The 14,306-nt window shown below is 45.8% G+C and overlaps 1 long non-coding RNA gene and 4 other non-coding genes across 5 annotated transcripts; 4 read left to right on the forward strand and 1 right to left on the reverse strand.

Annotated features, from left to right (window-relative positions):
* Positions 1–78: 78 nt before the first annotated feature.
* On the forward strand, positions 79–172 carry trnai-uau (transfer RNA isoleucine (anticodon UAU)). Its single transcript has 2 exons — positions 79–116; positions 137–172. It is a non-coding gene; the product is annotated as a tRNA-Ile (tRNA).
* A 545-nt stretch (positions 173–717) lies between these two features.
* Positions 718–811, forward strand: trnai-uau (transfer RNA isoleucine (anticodon UAU)). Its single transcript has 2 exons — positions 718–755; positions 776–811. It is a non-coding gene; the product is annotated as a tRNA-Ile (tRNA).
* A 538-nt stretch (positions 812–1,349) lies between these two features.
* Positions 1,350–1,443, forward strand: trnai-uau (transfer RNA isoleucine (anticodon UAU)). Its single transcript has 2 exons — positions 1,350–1,387; positions 1,408–1,443. It is a non-coding gene; the product is annotated as a tRNA-Ile (tRNA).
* Positions 1,444–2,171: 728 nt separating this feature from the next.
* Positions 2,172–2,265, forward strand: trnai-uau (transfer RNA isoleucine (anticodon UAU)). The gene is made up of 2 exons: positions 2,172–2,209; positions 2,230–2,265. It is a non-coding gene; the product is annotated as a tRNA-Ile (tRNA).
* A 3,968-nt stretch (positions 2,266–6,233) lies between these two features.
* On the reverse strand, positions 6,234–14,263 carry LOC144994826 (uncharacterized). Its single transcript, XR_013658475.1, has 3 exons — positions 14,150–14,263; positions 7,344–7,441; positions 6,234–7,249 (listed from the first exon to the last, which is right to left on the reverse strand). It is a non-coding gene; the product is annotated as an uncharacterized LOC144994826 (long non-coding RNA).
* Positions 14,264–14,306: the final 43 nt, after the last annotated feature.

Consider the following 14,306-nt stretch of genomic DNA (forward strand, 5'->3'; position numbering starts at 1 on the left):
CAAGTAAAAAAAGAACTGAACAAGTCCTCGGAGAGTTTCTGTGAAGTTTTATTGACCAACAGTGCTTTAAAACAAGAAGCTCCAGTAGCACAATTGGTCAGTGCACAGTACTTATATGACAGTATGTTGTGGAGCAATGCTGAGGTTGTGAGTTCAAGCCTCACCTGGAGCAGTTCTCACCTTTCTGAAGGAGGCTTTTAGCTCAGTGTTGGTTGACCACAGAACCAGCTTCACCCAGACATGGAGACATGATCACCAATGCTTTTGTAGAACTCTTCAAAATAAATAAATCTGATCTCTCAGCATCGCCTGTGCCTCTCATGCATTGTAAACGACATAAACACAGACACCGCTCAATGTAGAGATCAGGCAAAAACCATTATCTGGAAGCTCCTCCCACTGGTAGCTCCGGCGTGAAGCTCAGGAACAAACTTTTGGACAGGCCACAAGCAAAAAATTTGCTGTGCGTCGCAAGAGAGAAGGCGATGAATTTACACAAGAGTCGTGAGGCAACACATTTTTCCTTTTTTCCTTCCATTGTAGAATGGATCATCTTCTCATTAGTGCACAGACCTGCTCCAGCATAGATTATATCCTACTCTAAGTTAAAAACCTGTGATTCTACTTTGGTTTGACCCTGCAAGTAAAAAAAGAACTGAACAAGTCCTCGGAGAGTTTCTGTGAAGTTTTATTGACCAACAGTGTTCTAAGGCAGAAGCTCCAGTAGCACAATTGGTCAGTGCACAGTACTTATATGACAGTATGTTGTGGAGCAATGCTGAGGTTGTGAGTTCAAGCCTCACCTGGAGCAGTTCTCACCTTTCTGAAGGAGGCTTTTAGCTCAGTGTTGGTTGACCACAGAACCAGCCTCAACCAGACATGGAGACATGATCACCAATGCTTTTGTAGAACTCTTCAAAATAAATAAATCTGATCTCTCAGCATCGCCTGTGCCTCTCATGCATTGTAAACGACATAAACACAGACACTGCTCAATGTAGAGATCAGGCAAAAACCATTATCTGGAAGCTCCTCCCACTGGTAGCTCCGGCGTGAAGCTCAGGAACAAACTTTTGGACAGGCCACAAGCAAAAAATCTGCTGTGCGTCGCAAGAGAGAAGGCGATGAATTTACACAAGAGTCGTGAGGCAACACATTTTTCCTTCCATTGTAGAATGGATCATCTTCTCATTAGTGCACAGACCTGCTCCAGCATAGATTAGATCCTATTCTAAGTTAAAAACCTGTGATTTTACATGGGTTTGACCCTGCAAGTAAAAAAAGAACTGAACAAGTCCTCGGTGAGTTTCTGTGAAGTTTTATTGACCAACAGTGCTTTAAAGCAAGAAGCTCCAGTAGCACAATTGGTCAGTGCACAGTACTTATATGACAGTATGTTGTGGAGCAATGCTGAGGTTGTGAGTTCAAGCCTCACCTGGAGCAGTTCTCACCTTTCTGAAGGAGGCTTTTAGCTCCGTGTTGGTTGACCACAGAACCAGCTTAACCCAGACATGGAGACCATCAATGCTTTTGTAGAAATATTCATAATAAATAAACCTGATCTCTCAACAACATCCGTGTAAATGACATAACCCTTGAACTATCTTAAACACTTTTATATTGGGAGTTGGGTCATCTAGACCCCACTAGACAGTGCTCTGAACCTTTTTTCTTCAATGAGTTGTGATCTTCCCTGGTGTACATGGATTACATGAAATCCTCTTCACCTTTATCTACTTGTGTCATGGTAGGGAGAACACGTCGATGTAAGGGTGGGGGTCATAGGATAGCACAAGGGATAAACACAGAGACTGCTCCATGTAGAGATCTGGCAAAAACCATTATATGGAATATCCTCCCACAGGCAGCTCCGCCGTCAGGCTCAGGAACAAATTTTTGGACAGGCGACAAGCAGAAAATTTGCTGTCCAACGCAAGAAAAGCGGCAATGAATTTACACAAGAGTCGTGAGGCATTACACATTTCCTTCCATAGTAGAATGGATCGTCTTCTCATTAGTGCTCAGAGCTGCTCCAGCATAGATTATATCCTACTCTAAGTTAAAAACCTGTGATTCTACTTTGGTTTGACCCTGCAAGTAAAAAAAGAACTGAACAAGTCCTCGGAGAGTTTCTGTGAAGTTTTATTGACCAACAGTGTTCTAAGGTGGAAGCTCCAGTAGCACAATTGGTCAGTGCACAGTACTTATATGACAGTATGTTGTGGAGCAATGCTGAGGTTGTGAGTTCAAGCCTCACCTGGAGCAGTTCTCACCTTTCTTAAGGAAACTCTGGTTTCCGTTTCAGTTAAAGGTCAGTAGAGAAAGTGAATCACAAGACTAGTTTGGGGACTCAGAGAAAACATTGCAGGTTGATGGTTGTCAACAAAAGTGAGGCACTGCCTCACATAGTAAAAGTTAGTTTTCATTCAGGTGTGTTAAATATATTTTCCACATTAGACATCACCTGGGCAAGCATTGACCTGCAGACACAGCCTTCAGGAACCACTCCAATCTCACCCCATAACCCTTGTGTTATCCTAGGCACTTTAACATTGGGAGTTGAGTCATCTAGACCCACTAGACAGTGCTCTGAACCTTTTTTCATCAATGATTTGCAATCTTCACTGGTGTCCATGGATTACATGAAATCTTTCCACCTATATCCAGGTAGGAATAACACGTCAAAGTAAGGGTGGGGTCATCTAAGATAGCACAAGGGTAAAATACCAAGTTTCAAGCATTGGGTACCACCTATTATTTTATTTTTTTTTATAGATTTTAGCACAACTGGGCCTGGATTTGAACTCACAACCCTCCAGTCACAGGGCAGGGGCTGGGTAGGATGGACTTTGGTTCCCTATGAGCCTTACCGCTGTTATCTTGCTATAAGGATGATTATTAGCGACACCCTAATGACCAAAATGTCGTCAAATGTGAAGTGGAGTGAAGAACCTTCCAGGAAAAATGGACAGAGTTTTTTCTTTCTTTCACTAAGCTGAATGCAAAACCCAAATGCTTTGTATGTCATCAACATCGCAGTGCTCAAAGAATATGACATCCAGCACCACTAAGAGACTTACCATAAAGAAAAGTTTCTGGATTGCTTCAGTGTCAGATGTAAAATACTCAGTCTGTATTAATTTGAATAGACCAACTTTTTTTTTAATTGAAATTAATCTTATTTGAGATCCATTGGCCCTAAGTGATAAGGCTTCTGTGTTGATTGAGGAATTTTTTCCAACTGAGTAAAAAACTAGAACAAAGCTGTTATTTTGCTTTTATGTTACTGGTCTGGCCCACTTGAGATCAGACGGGTTAAATGTGGCCCCCGAACCAAGATGAGTTTGACACCCCTGCTTTACATGGATCAGTCGTCCTGGTCCCTTTGCTGAAAAATAGCCCTGAACCATGATGGTTCCACCTCCATGCTTTACAGTAGGTATGGTGTTCTTTGGATGCAACTCAGCATTCTTTCTCCTCCAAACACGACCAGTAGAGTTTAACCAAAAAGTTTTGTTTTGGTTTCATCTGACCATAGGACATTCTCCCAATCCTCTTCTGGATCATCTAAATGCTCTCTAGCAGACTTTAGACGGGCCTGCACATGTACTGGCTTTAGCAGGGGGACACGTCTGCCACTGCAGGGTTTGAGTCCCTGGTGAATTAGTGTGTTACTGATGGTACCTCTGTTACTTTGGTCCCAGCTCTCTGCAGGTCATTCACTAGGTCCCCTGTGTGGTTCTGGGATCGTTGCTCACCGTTCTTGTGATCATTGTGACCCCACAGGGTGAGATCTTGGGGGGAGCCCCAGATGGAGGGAGAATGTTAGTGGTCTTGTATGTCTTCCATTTTAGACAGAATGGGAACACAAGAAACCAGGTTTTGATTCCCTGGGAGTGCAACAGGAAAATAACATTATCCACTGGGCAAGAACCCATAAGCCATGAAATATAAAATTAAAATAGCATTTTTTCCTTATTTTTTTTTTTTTATTTATCCAAAGACAGAAATAAGTTCTTAAAAATAAGACACCTTATGCAACACAGCATCATCTGCTGTAGTAAAAATACTCAAATGAAACATTACGTCTACTTTTGGTGAGCCATCATTCTTTCCCTACGTACTTTTGTTATTAATCTATTTACACAGGGCATCTGTGGTATGATAGGTATGATCCAAAAATGTATGCAAATTTTGTATGAATATTTGTATCTTTTCCGCTCTTGACATAAAATAAAACAAAATGTTGTGAAGCATAAACTAATATTTGCTATAAATCAACAGAAAAAACAGAAAAAATTACAACTTATTTCTAAAATAAATAAAAATAAAATTATTTTCAACTAGACAGGTAAAATGGAGCTGTAACCCTTGTGCTCTCCTAAGCACTTCAACATTGGGAGTTGGGTCATCTAGACCAGTGTTTTTCAACCTTTTTTGAGCCACAGCGCACTTTAACCCTGACAAAAATCCTGCGGCACACCAGCATCCAAAAAAAAAAAAAAAAGAGAAACTAATAGTCTGTATTGATCTACAGCCCTTCCACAATCTCACATGCATTATTGTGATAATTGTGGCAGAAAAAGCTGGAAGTTGCAGCTGTTTTTTCCAAAAGATGTAATAAAAGTTAAGTTAGAAGATTTAATAACTGTTTTGTGTTGATTTGTGTTCGTTGTGATTTCATGACGTTTAACAAGAAAGACTCATTGTGTGCCGAGACGCTGTCACTTTAACCCAATGCATCATGGGAGATGTAGTGCAAACAGTGGCCGAACGCAAACAGACTAGTGTCTCTAGGTTTCATTGTTTTGTTCACTTGTTCCACGGTCTAATACCGGATTCTGTGGAAAGCTACACCGCTAAAGACGAGCTTTGGCTGGTATTTTTGTTGGAACTGAGAGACTTTATGAGCAGAATCTGAACAAGGAAGTGAAGACTTTAACCACTTCTGATTGGTCAGACTGATGACGTATGATTAAGACTCCAAGAATGATTGGCGGAGACAGTTAAAGGGGCGGGACTTTTCAGAAAACGGCTTTAGTTGCAGCTAAATTGCGGTACCGTCATTCTCATCAAAATGTCTTTAATAGAATCAAATAAACACAAAGTAAAAAGTATTTTCTGATCTTTCATATTCCTAACTACTCAGTGTTTTTTTCAGGGCCTGTTTGGATGAACAAAAAGCTGATTTCTTGGAGATGGAAAATGTTTTTAGATCAGTTAATGAGGGCAATTTCCCACGGCACACCTGACCATCTCCCACGGCACACTAGTGTGCCGCGGCACACTGGTTGAAAAACACTGATCTAGACACACTAAACAGTGCTCTGAACCATTTTTCTTCAATGATGGACACCAGTGAAAATCACAAATCATTGAAGAAAAAAGGTTCAGAGCACTGTCTAGTGGGTCTAGATGACCCATCTCCCAACGTTAAAGTGCCTAGGATAGCACAAGGGTTAAAGCCGCTGACTAAGATGCTTGTAGAAGCTCCCCTTTAAACACAGAGCATTTCATATTTTTTTGATCGAATGTTCGTGCTCTGCTGCTGCATTTCAAATGGAGAAAATGTTAAACTTCTGAAAACTCATCAGCTCATGTCTCTTCACTGATCTGAAGACGTTGCTGTCACTGTCAGAGCGACACAAAGCAGAAGGCGTCTGAGGTCCCGCCGCTGGGAGTCTGCAGTGTGGTGCCAAGTTGTTTGTGGAAATGTGGGCTAACTCTGTTTTCTGTGCCTGTTACATAACCAAACCTCATCCTTCTGAACCCCCCACCACTGATCCAACTCCAAAGAACATAGACAGGGAGGAGCTTTTCCTCAGTTTTATATTTCAGATGATCAGGCACGTATAATCTTTATTATTTACCCCTTTTTACTGAAAACTTCCATTTCAGTAATGCATTATTGATGGATGTGATGTTCCAAATTTCCCATACTTTAATGAGATAATTATGAACAAGGATGGGAGCTCTTCAACGATGATGTGAAGAAATGAAAGGATTATGTGGGGGATTACATCTACAACACTAGTTCAACATCTTAATCCATATTCCTCTGATCTCATAATTATTAATCTTTAGCAAGCTGGCAGAGTCAAACCAACCTGAAATAAACAAAACACAAAAAACTTCTGCTGCTAAAAAAGACATTTTTTTCCACAAAGGTGTGAAACTGCAGAGGAAAGCAGCACATGTATCTGCAGACACAAAGACCATGCGTGAACCCCAGCTTTGTTTGCCTCCAAGCACAAAATCTGTTTATTATTGTCATCTTACAGAAAGCCTTCACACAAACAGCCAAACTGTTGTTTGTCCTGTGACTTTAACATTCCATTTTTATAGCTTTTCTGCATTTGCAGCAAATACAAATAAAAATCATGGCTGTTTTCCAGTTTAACCGCACCACATTGTGAGCTCACACTCACACTTTATGTTCTATTAAACTTTTGCTGCTCAGCAAAGCACACTTTTATTGATCTAGGTTACTAAAATGAAATTAAAATCATACAGTTGAAAAGTCAACACTATCATCGTTAATGATCCAGGATAATTAGAGTGGGTCTTTGTAATTAAAAGGAACACATTAGTAATACACAAGCAGGCAGTTTCACTTTGCTACATTTATATTACAATCAGATGAACTCTTCAGGGGTTTTAAATCACCAAAGTGTTATCTACAGATAAAAACATTATAGACATTAAAAGTAACAAAACTGCTTCAATGAGTTCAGAATAGATGCAGCAAAAGTTTGTGCTTGTGTCAATACAATTAATTTTTCATAAAGTAGAGTGCGTGCATGTTTTGATGATTTGGCTGAAAACAAATCATAGATGTGAGGCTGCTGTCATGGCTGACATGGAGACAGCAGCCTGCAGGAGTTCAGGGCAGAGGAGAGCATGCAGACGAGCTCCATGCCGCAGTGAGAACAGCAACCAGGCTCTCTCTTAATCAGTCACTCATGCTGGCCTTGAAGATGACACGGTGACGCGTGTCCCCCCCAACGCTGGGATGGACAGGTCTGCTTAATCTCAGAAAACTCCCACAGAAATAGAAGATTTCAAGGATTTCATCCAGCACGCCCCTCCAGCCTTTCGGCTTCCTTACTCACAGATAAATGGGAACTAGAACAAAGCGTTTTGGGAGTTGGTGCTCCTCATGCTGCGCTCGTTCCTCGTCCCATTTCAGAAAAAGCTGCTTGTTATCATCCCTCTGATCTTCTTAGGGCTGTTGTTCACGCTGATGGGACTAATTGGTGCGTCCACACAGAGAAAAGCACAAAGGCAGTGATCTGGGAGATTAGGGATTGAACTGCTGATTCTCAGATTTCTGCTCATCAAACCTGCATGGCTGTTCTTCAAAAGGAGGCTGAAGGCCGTGACGGGGGCTCAGGTGCTGCACAACAGGCATCTCGCCATTATTTTTAACCGAACCTGTCAGCTGAGACAGAGAACAAATATCTGCTATGAACTTTGCCTGTGAGCTGACATTACACACCCAACAAGAACGACATTTTCAGCTTCAACAAGCCACATTCAGAAAGCCTCCTGATACTTCTGGCTGCTTCTGTCACAGTTTTCCTAAAATGCTAAAACACAAAAGCCAACCCACTAAACCAAATGACCAGTTGTCTTAACACATTTACAGCAATTTTTGAACACAATGAACACACCGGGCGTCACTCATGACACACGACTCAGAATTGAAGACACTTGTTGTTAATGCAGAGACCACATGTGTAAAAGCAAGTCCAGAGAGCACAGTTTGATGAAGATTTCAAACAAACACAGTGGAGGAAGGCAGAGTCAGGGGAAGAGGAAGGCAGAGTCAGAGGAGGGAGAGGAGCAGGCCAACATGGGAGATGAACAGGTCCAGGAGGGAGAGGAAGACAAGCTCGCAACATCATTATGGACGAGATGCGAGCAACAGTCATTGACCGTGGTCCATGGCATGACAATGGCTGAAGCAGGACTAAGAGTCCCCCAAAAGATGCGGATGAAACAGGTCCATAGGGTTCCCTTTGAGCGTGACACAAAGACCTGCAGTAACCCTTGTGCTATCCTAGGTGTCAGGGTTGAGACGGGACACAAATGCAGGACAGCGAAAAGAGCTTCAAAAGCAAACAAGGTTTAATCACAATTGTACTTGAAATGACTGAAGCGAACTTACAAAACGACCCAGTGACAAGAAACAAACAGACCAGGGTTTAAATACACAAATGGGAATGACAAACAGGTGAGCAGACAGGTGCCGGTAATGACTGGTGAAGTTACCTAGTGAAACAATGAGCCCTGAAAGGAAGTAACAAAATAAAAGCCCAAAACCGGAAGTGAGAAAACACCCACCAAACCCGCCCTGGCTCCGGCTCCTGACAATACCCTTCCCTCAAGGGGCGCCTCTGGGCGCACCACCAGGCTTGTCAGGGTGCCGCTTGTGGAAGTCCTTAAGCATGCCCTTATCCAAGATCCTTGACGTAGGCTCCCAGGACCTATCCTCAGGTCCGTAACCCTTCCAATCCACCAGGTATTGAAGGCCCCGACCTCGACGTCTGACGTCCATAATGCGCTTGATCGTCCAAGCGGGCAAACCGTCGATGATGCGGGGTGGTGGTGGTTGGGCGGGCGCGGGCTGGAGAGGACTCGTGATGTAAGGCTTGACCTGGGAAACATGAAGCACAGGATGCACTCGCATGGTTCGTGGCAGACGTAAGCGGACTGCCACAGGGTTGATGACCTTCTCCACCACAAATGGCCCGATGAACTTGGGCGCGAGTTTCCTTGACTCCGTCCGCAGCTTGATGTTGGAGGTGGACAGGAGAACTGACTGACCCGGCGTGTAGGTGGGTGCCGGTAGCCGGTGCCGATCAGCCAGTCTCTTGTTTGCTGCAGACGAGCGTAGGAGTGCTGCACGAGCCTCCCTCCAGATGCGTCGACAGCGTCGGTAAAGGTGTTGCACCGAAGGCACGGCCACCTCCCTCTCCTGCTCAGGGAATAATGGTGGTTGGTAGCCCAGGGAACCCTCAAACGGGGACATACCCGAAGCTGATGACGTCAAGGCATTATGGGCATACTCCACCCAGGGCAGGAGGGTGCTCCATGACGACTGGTGACGGGAGCAGACGCACCGGAGGGCCACCTCAAGGTCCTGGTTAGTCCTCTCCGCCTGCCCGTTAGTCTGGGGATGGAAGCCTGAGGAGAGACTGGCCGAGGGACCAAAGGCCGCACAGAAAGCCTTCCAAACCTGTGACACAAACTGTGGCCCACGGTCAGAAACAATGTCCACTGGTATTCCATGTAGTCTGAACACATGTACGATAATGAGCCTGGCTGTTTCAGAGGCAGACGGCAGTTTCCTCAGAGGCACGAAGTGGGCTGCCTTAGAGAAACGATCCACCACAGTCATAACCACCGTCTTGCCAGCGGACGGAGGCAGTCCCGTGACGAAATCCAACGCTACATGTGACCAAGGACGACTCGGGACAGGTAAGGGATGTAACAACCCAGGTGGTGGTTGAGTGCTGACCTTATTTTGGGCGCAGATCATACAGGCCGAAACAAATTCCTTGGCATCCCTAGCCAAACCGGGCCACCAGAAACTGCGACGCAAGAAGGTGATAGTCCTGTGCACTCCGGGATGACAGGTGAACCGTGTAGCATGGGCCCACTGGAGGGCCTGGCTCCTCATGGCCCTTGGGACAAAGTCTGTTAGGAGGACCCCCCCCAGGGTCTGGCTCGTGGTTCTGGGCGTCCTTAATGTCCTTCTCTAACCGCCAGGAGAGAGCACCCAGAACACAAGCGGTGGGTATTATCGTCTGAGGGGTCTGAACCTCAACTAAGGGCTCCGACTGTCGGGAAAGGGCATCAGGTTTCACGTTCTTGGAGCCAGGGCGATAGGACACCACAAAATCAAAACGAGCAAAGAAAAGTGACCACCGTGCCTCTCTTGGGTTTAGCCGTTTTGCGGTCCGGATATAAGACAAGTTTTTATGATCCGTCCAGACCACAAAAGGCTGACCCGCCCCCTCTAACCAATGCCTCCACTCCTCCAGCGCCAGTTTAATGGCCAAAAGTTCTTTATCCCCGACGTCATACCCCATCTCCGCAGGAGTAAGCCTGCGGGAAAAAAAAGCACAGGGGTGCAGTTTGTTGTCCTCTTTATGTAGCTGGGACAATACCCCACCAACCCCCACGTCTGAGGCGTCGACCTCCACAATAAATTGGATGGAGGGATCCGGCTGAACGAGCACCGGCGCCGTAGTGAACAGGTGTTTAAGTTTACAAAAAGCGGCCTCAGCGGCTTCAGTCCAGCGAAACGGGGATGAGGTAGAGGTCAAGCCAGTAAGTGGAGCCGCAACCGAACTATAATGAAGGATGAAGCGACGTAAGTAATTGGCGAACCCCAGGAACCTCTGTAACTGCTTACGGGACTCTGGAGTAGGCCAGTTGACCACAGCACTAATCTTGGCGGGTTCCGGACGAACCTCCCCCTCAGCAATCACAAAGCCCAAAAATGACACGCTGGGGGAGTGGAACTCACATTTTTCAGCCTTGACAAACAACTTGTTCTCCAGGAGCCGCTGGAGGACCAGGCGAACATGCCGCCTATGTTCGTTGAGGCTCCTGGAGAAAACAAGAATGTCATCAAGGTAAACAAACACAAAATGATGTATGTAATCTCGGAGCACGTCATTTATGAGTCTCTGGAATACCGCCGGAGCATTAGAAAGTCCAAAAGGCATTACTAGGTATTCATAATGTCCCAGGGGAGTGGTGAAAGCGGTCTTCCACTCATCGCCTTTCCTTATGCGCACCAAATGGTATGCATTTCGCAGGTCCAACTTGGTGAACACCCGCGCCATCTGCAGAGACTCGAATGCGGAGTTCATAAGAGGCAGGGGATACCTGTCTTTAATCGTTATGGCGTTCAGCCCCCGAAAATCAATACAAGGACGCAGCGTCCCGTCCTTCTTGCCCACGAAAAAGAAACCTGCTCCAACAGGCGATGAGGAGGGTCTTATGAGGCCCTCCCGGAGAGAGTCAGTGATGTACCGGTCCATGGCCCCTCTCTCAGGTTTAGACAAACTGTAGAGATGACTCCTGGGAAGGGCGGCTCCAGGCAACAGTTCAATAGCGCAGTCGTAAGGCCTGTGTGGGGGTAAGGAAAGAGCTCGCGACTTAGAAAATACCTCTCTCAGATCGCGGTATTCAGGCGGAACACTGGAGAGGTCAGGTGAGGGCGGCTGCCCTACCGGGTCGGCGGAGTCAGCCCCTGGATACCGAGCTGAACGCAGACAGACTCCATGACAGTCATTACTCCAAGTCACAATACGGTTAGTAGGCCAATCTATATGGGGATTATGGAGAAGGAGCCAAGAAAAACCTAACACTACAGGATTATGGGAGGACTCGAAAAGGTAGAATTCTGTGTGCTCGTGATGATTTCCAGACAAAATGAGGTGAACGGGCTCAGTAATTTGGTTAACAGTAGCAACTGACTCACCATTAAGGGAAATGACCTTTAATGGATGGGAAAGGGACCTGGTCCTGAGACCGATCTGTCTGGCCAGCTCTGCATCCATAAGGTTCCGTTCGGACCCAGAATCTAATAACGCCTGAATGGAAAACCCCTTACCCTCAGAAAAAATTTGACCCTTCAAAATACAGGAAGTGGATGTAACACTAGTGGGCGCTTGACCCCCGCTCGTCAATGTGCCCACTCTTAAGGATGAGCAGAGGCTTTTGGGCAATCCTTACAGAAATGACCCCGCCGACCACAGTAAAGACACTCACCCGCCGCCATCCGCCGTCTGCGTTCAGTGGGAGATAACCGACCACGCCCTAGCTGCATGGGCTCCTCCGATGGTGCTGCCGGAACGGCTGTGGAGGTGACAGAAGATGAGTGAGTGGTAATACGACCATGGTCAACTGGGGACACCCTGTACGAGGTACCCGCCTCGCGGCGACCTCGCCGACGGTCCTGCAGCAGATTGTCAATACGAATGGCCAAAGCAATGAGCGGCTCCAGAGAAGAGGGCAACTCCAAAGGAGCCAAATGGTCCTTTAACTCCTCCGATAATCCCTCCAAAAACGCGTCTGTGAGCGCTGCGGGGTTCCACCCGCTCTCAGCAGCGAGAGTCCGGAACTCGATGGCATACTCTGCCACCCGGCGGTCCCCCTGAGTCAGCCGCATCAGCGCCCGCGCCGCCTCCCTGCCGGGTTTCGTATGTTGAAAAACCAGGGAAAATGCCTCTAGAAAGGCAGGGAGTGATGAGCAGGTCTCTCCCCCACGTTGCCACTCCGCAGTGGCCCACGCTCCGGCTCTGTCGGAGAGGTGAGAGATGATGAACGCCACTTTGGAGCGGTCCGTGGGAAAGTTAGCAGCCTGTAACTCGAAGTGAAGTTCACACTGGGTGATGAACGCTCGACAGTCCCCGGAGTCGCCAGAAAATCTCTCAGGACGTGCCAGTCGAATCCCCGAACTGGAAGACGTCTGGACCGGAACCACCGGGGTGGGCACAGGAGGGGATGGATGAGATGGAAGCGGCTGCTGGATCTGTCTAGCCAAGGCATCAAGGCGGTTGCCGATTAAGCTCAGCTGCTGCTCCTGGCGCCCCGACATCTCCAACATCCCTCGTCGAAGGCAGTTCAGCTGCTCCTCCTGCTGACTGATGATCCAATCCCGGTCACTGCTCTGGGCTCGTGCACTCTCCGCGTCTGCTGTGTCCATGGTGACTGGGTCGTAATGTCAGGGTTGAGACGGGACACAAATGCAGGACAGCGAAAAGAGCTTCAAAAGCAAACAAGGTTTAATCACAATTGTACTTGAAATGACTGAAGCGAACTTACAAAACGACCCAGTGACAAGAAACAAACAGACCAGGGTTTAAATACACAAATGGGAATGACAAACAGGTGAGCAGACAGGTGCCGGTGATGACTGGTGAAGTTACCTAGTGAAACAATGAGCCCTGAAAGGAAGTAACAAAATAAAAGCCCAAAACCGGAAGTGAGAAAACACCCACCAAACCCGCCCTGGCTCCGGCTCCTGACACTAGGCACTTTAACATTGGGAGTTGGGTCATCTAGACCCACTAGACAGTGCTCTGAACCTTTTTTCTTCAATGATTTGTGATCTTCACTGGTGTCCATGGATTACATGAAATCTTTCCACCTTTATCCACCTTTGTCATGGTAGGGAGAACACGTCAATGTAAGGGGGGGTCATCTAAGATAGCACAAGGGTTAAATAAATCAAACCTAAATAAACTTAAATTAAACAACTGAAATATCCCCTGCCATGTGGATGAGGTGATGTGGCCCCACGCAGCTCAGCGACATGATGCCACGCAGTGATTGTGGTATAAATACTGTAAAGTAAATAAAATAACTTCACACTCAATCATGTTTTCAAGAGTACTGTTGTGTGTAACAGATTCAGTTTTCACACTGAGATGTGTTACAGTAGTGTACATGCAGAATTTAGATTAATACTCTTCATATGAAACTCACAAATCTAAATGCCTAATCCTCTTCACAGATCTAAGAACATCCATCACTGTAAAGTTTCTAAAAATATGCATTGGCAGTTGTGAAACAAATAATTTTCTCACAAACTGAGCATTGTGTTATCAATTGTTGTGCTGTAGTGTGTAAAGACGTGTTTATTGTTTACAGTTTTGAAAGCTTGGAGCTGCTCTTCGGCTGTGAAAGTTTGCGTTTTGGAGTGAGAAGGTGTGGTTGTGTTTCTGTAGCTTTAGAAAAGGGTGTTGTGTTTAGACAACATGGAGGACACGGTTGTGAAATGTGTTTGTAAAATGTCCGTTTTTGAAAAGAGAAAATCCATCTGAATGTGTTCTTACATTCAGGCCCAAAACCCTTGAAATGATGCATCTGCAATCATGATCTAAACAAAACATTAACCAATCGGCAAATATTTACAGATGAGTCCAAAGAGCTGCAGAGATGCAAAAGAAGGAAAGGAAACGTGATCCTGAAGCTTCACACAGAAATAAAATCACAGAAGTGTCGCTCGTGCTGTCAGATGACTAATGGAGAAGTATTTCATTAAAAAACAAATTAAAACTGTTGATAAAAGATGAACATAAGAGTGCAGAAAGAAGCTGGTGTGTGAAATCCGGCTGTCCTGTACCTTATGTAACCGCTGCAAAAACCCCAGAGAAGCTCTGAGGACAAACACAGAAGCTCCATGACCCTGAAAACCCCAAACAGAAACTTCTCGATCCCCAAGTGTCCAAAGATTTTAAGTCTTTACAGTCGTTCATCACTGGGGTTCCTCAGGGCCCACG

This window comes from Oryzias latipes, chromosome 10 (assembly GCF_053564925.1).
Source record: "Oryzias latipes strain Hd-rR chromosome 10, Olatipes_Hd-rR_3.1".
NCBI lineage: Eukaryota > Metazoa > Chordata > Actinopteri > Beloniformes > Adrianichthyidae > Oryzias > Oryzias latipes.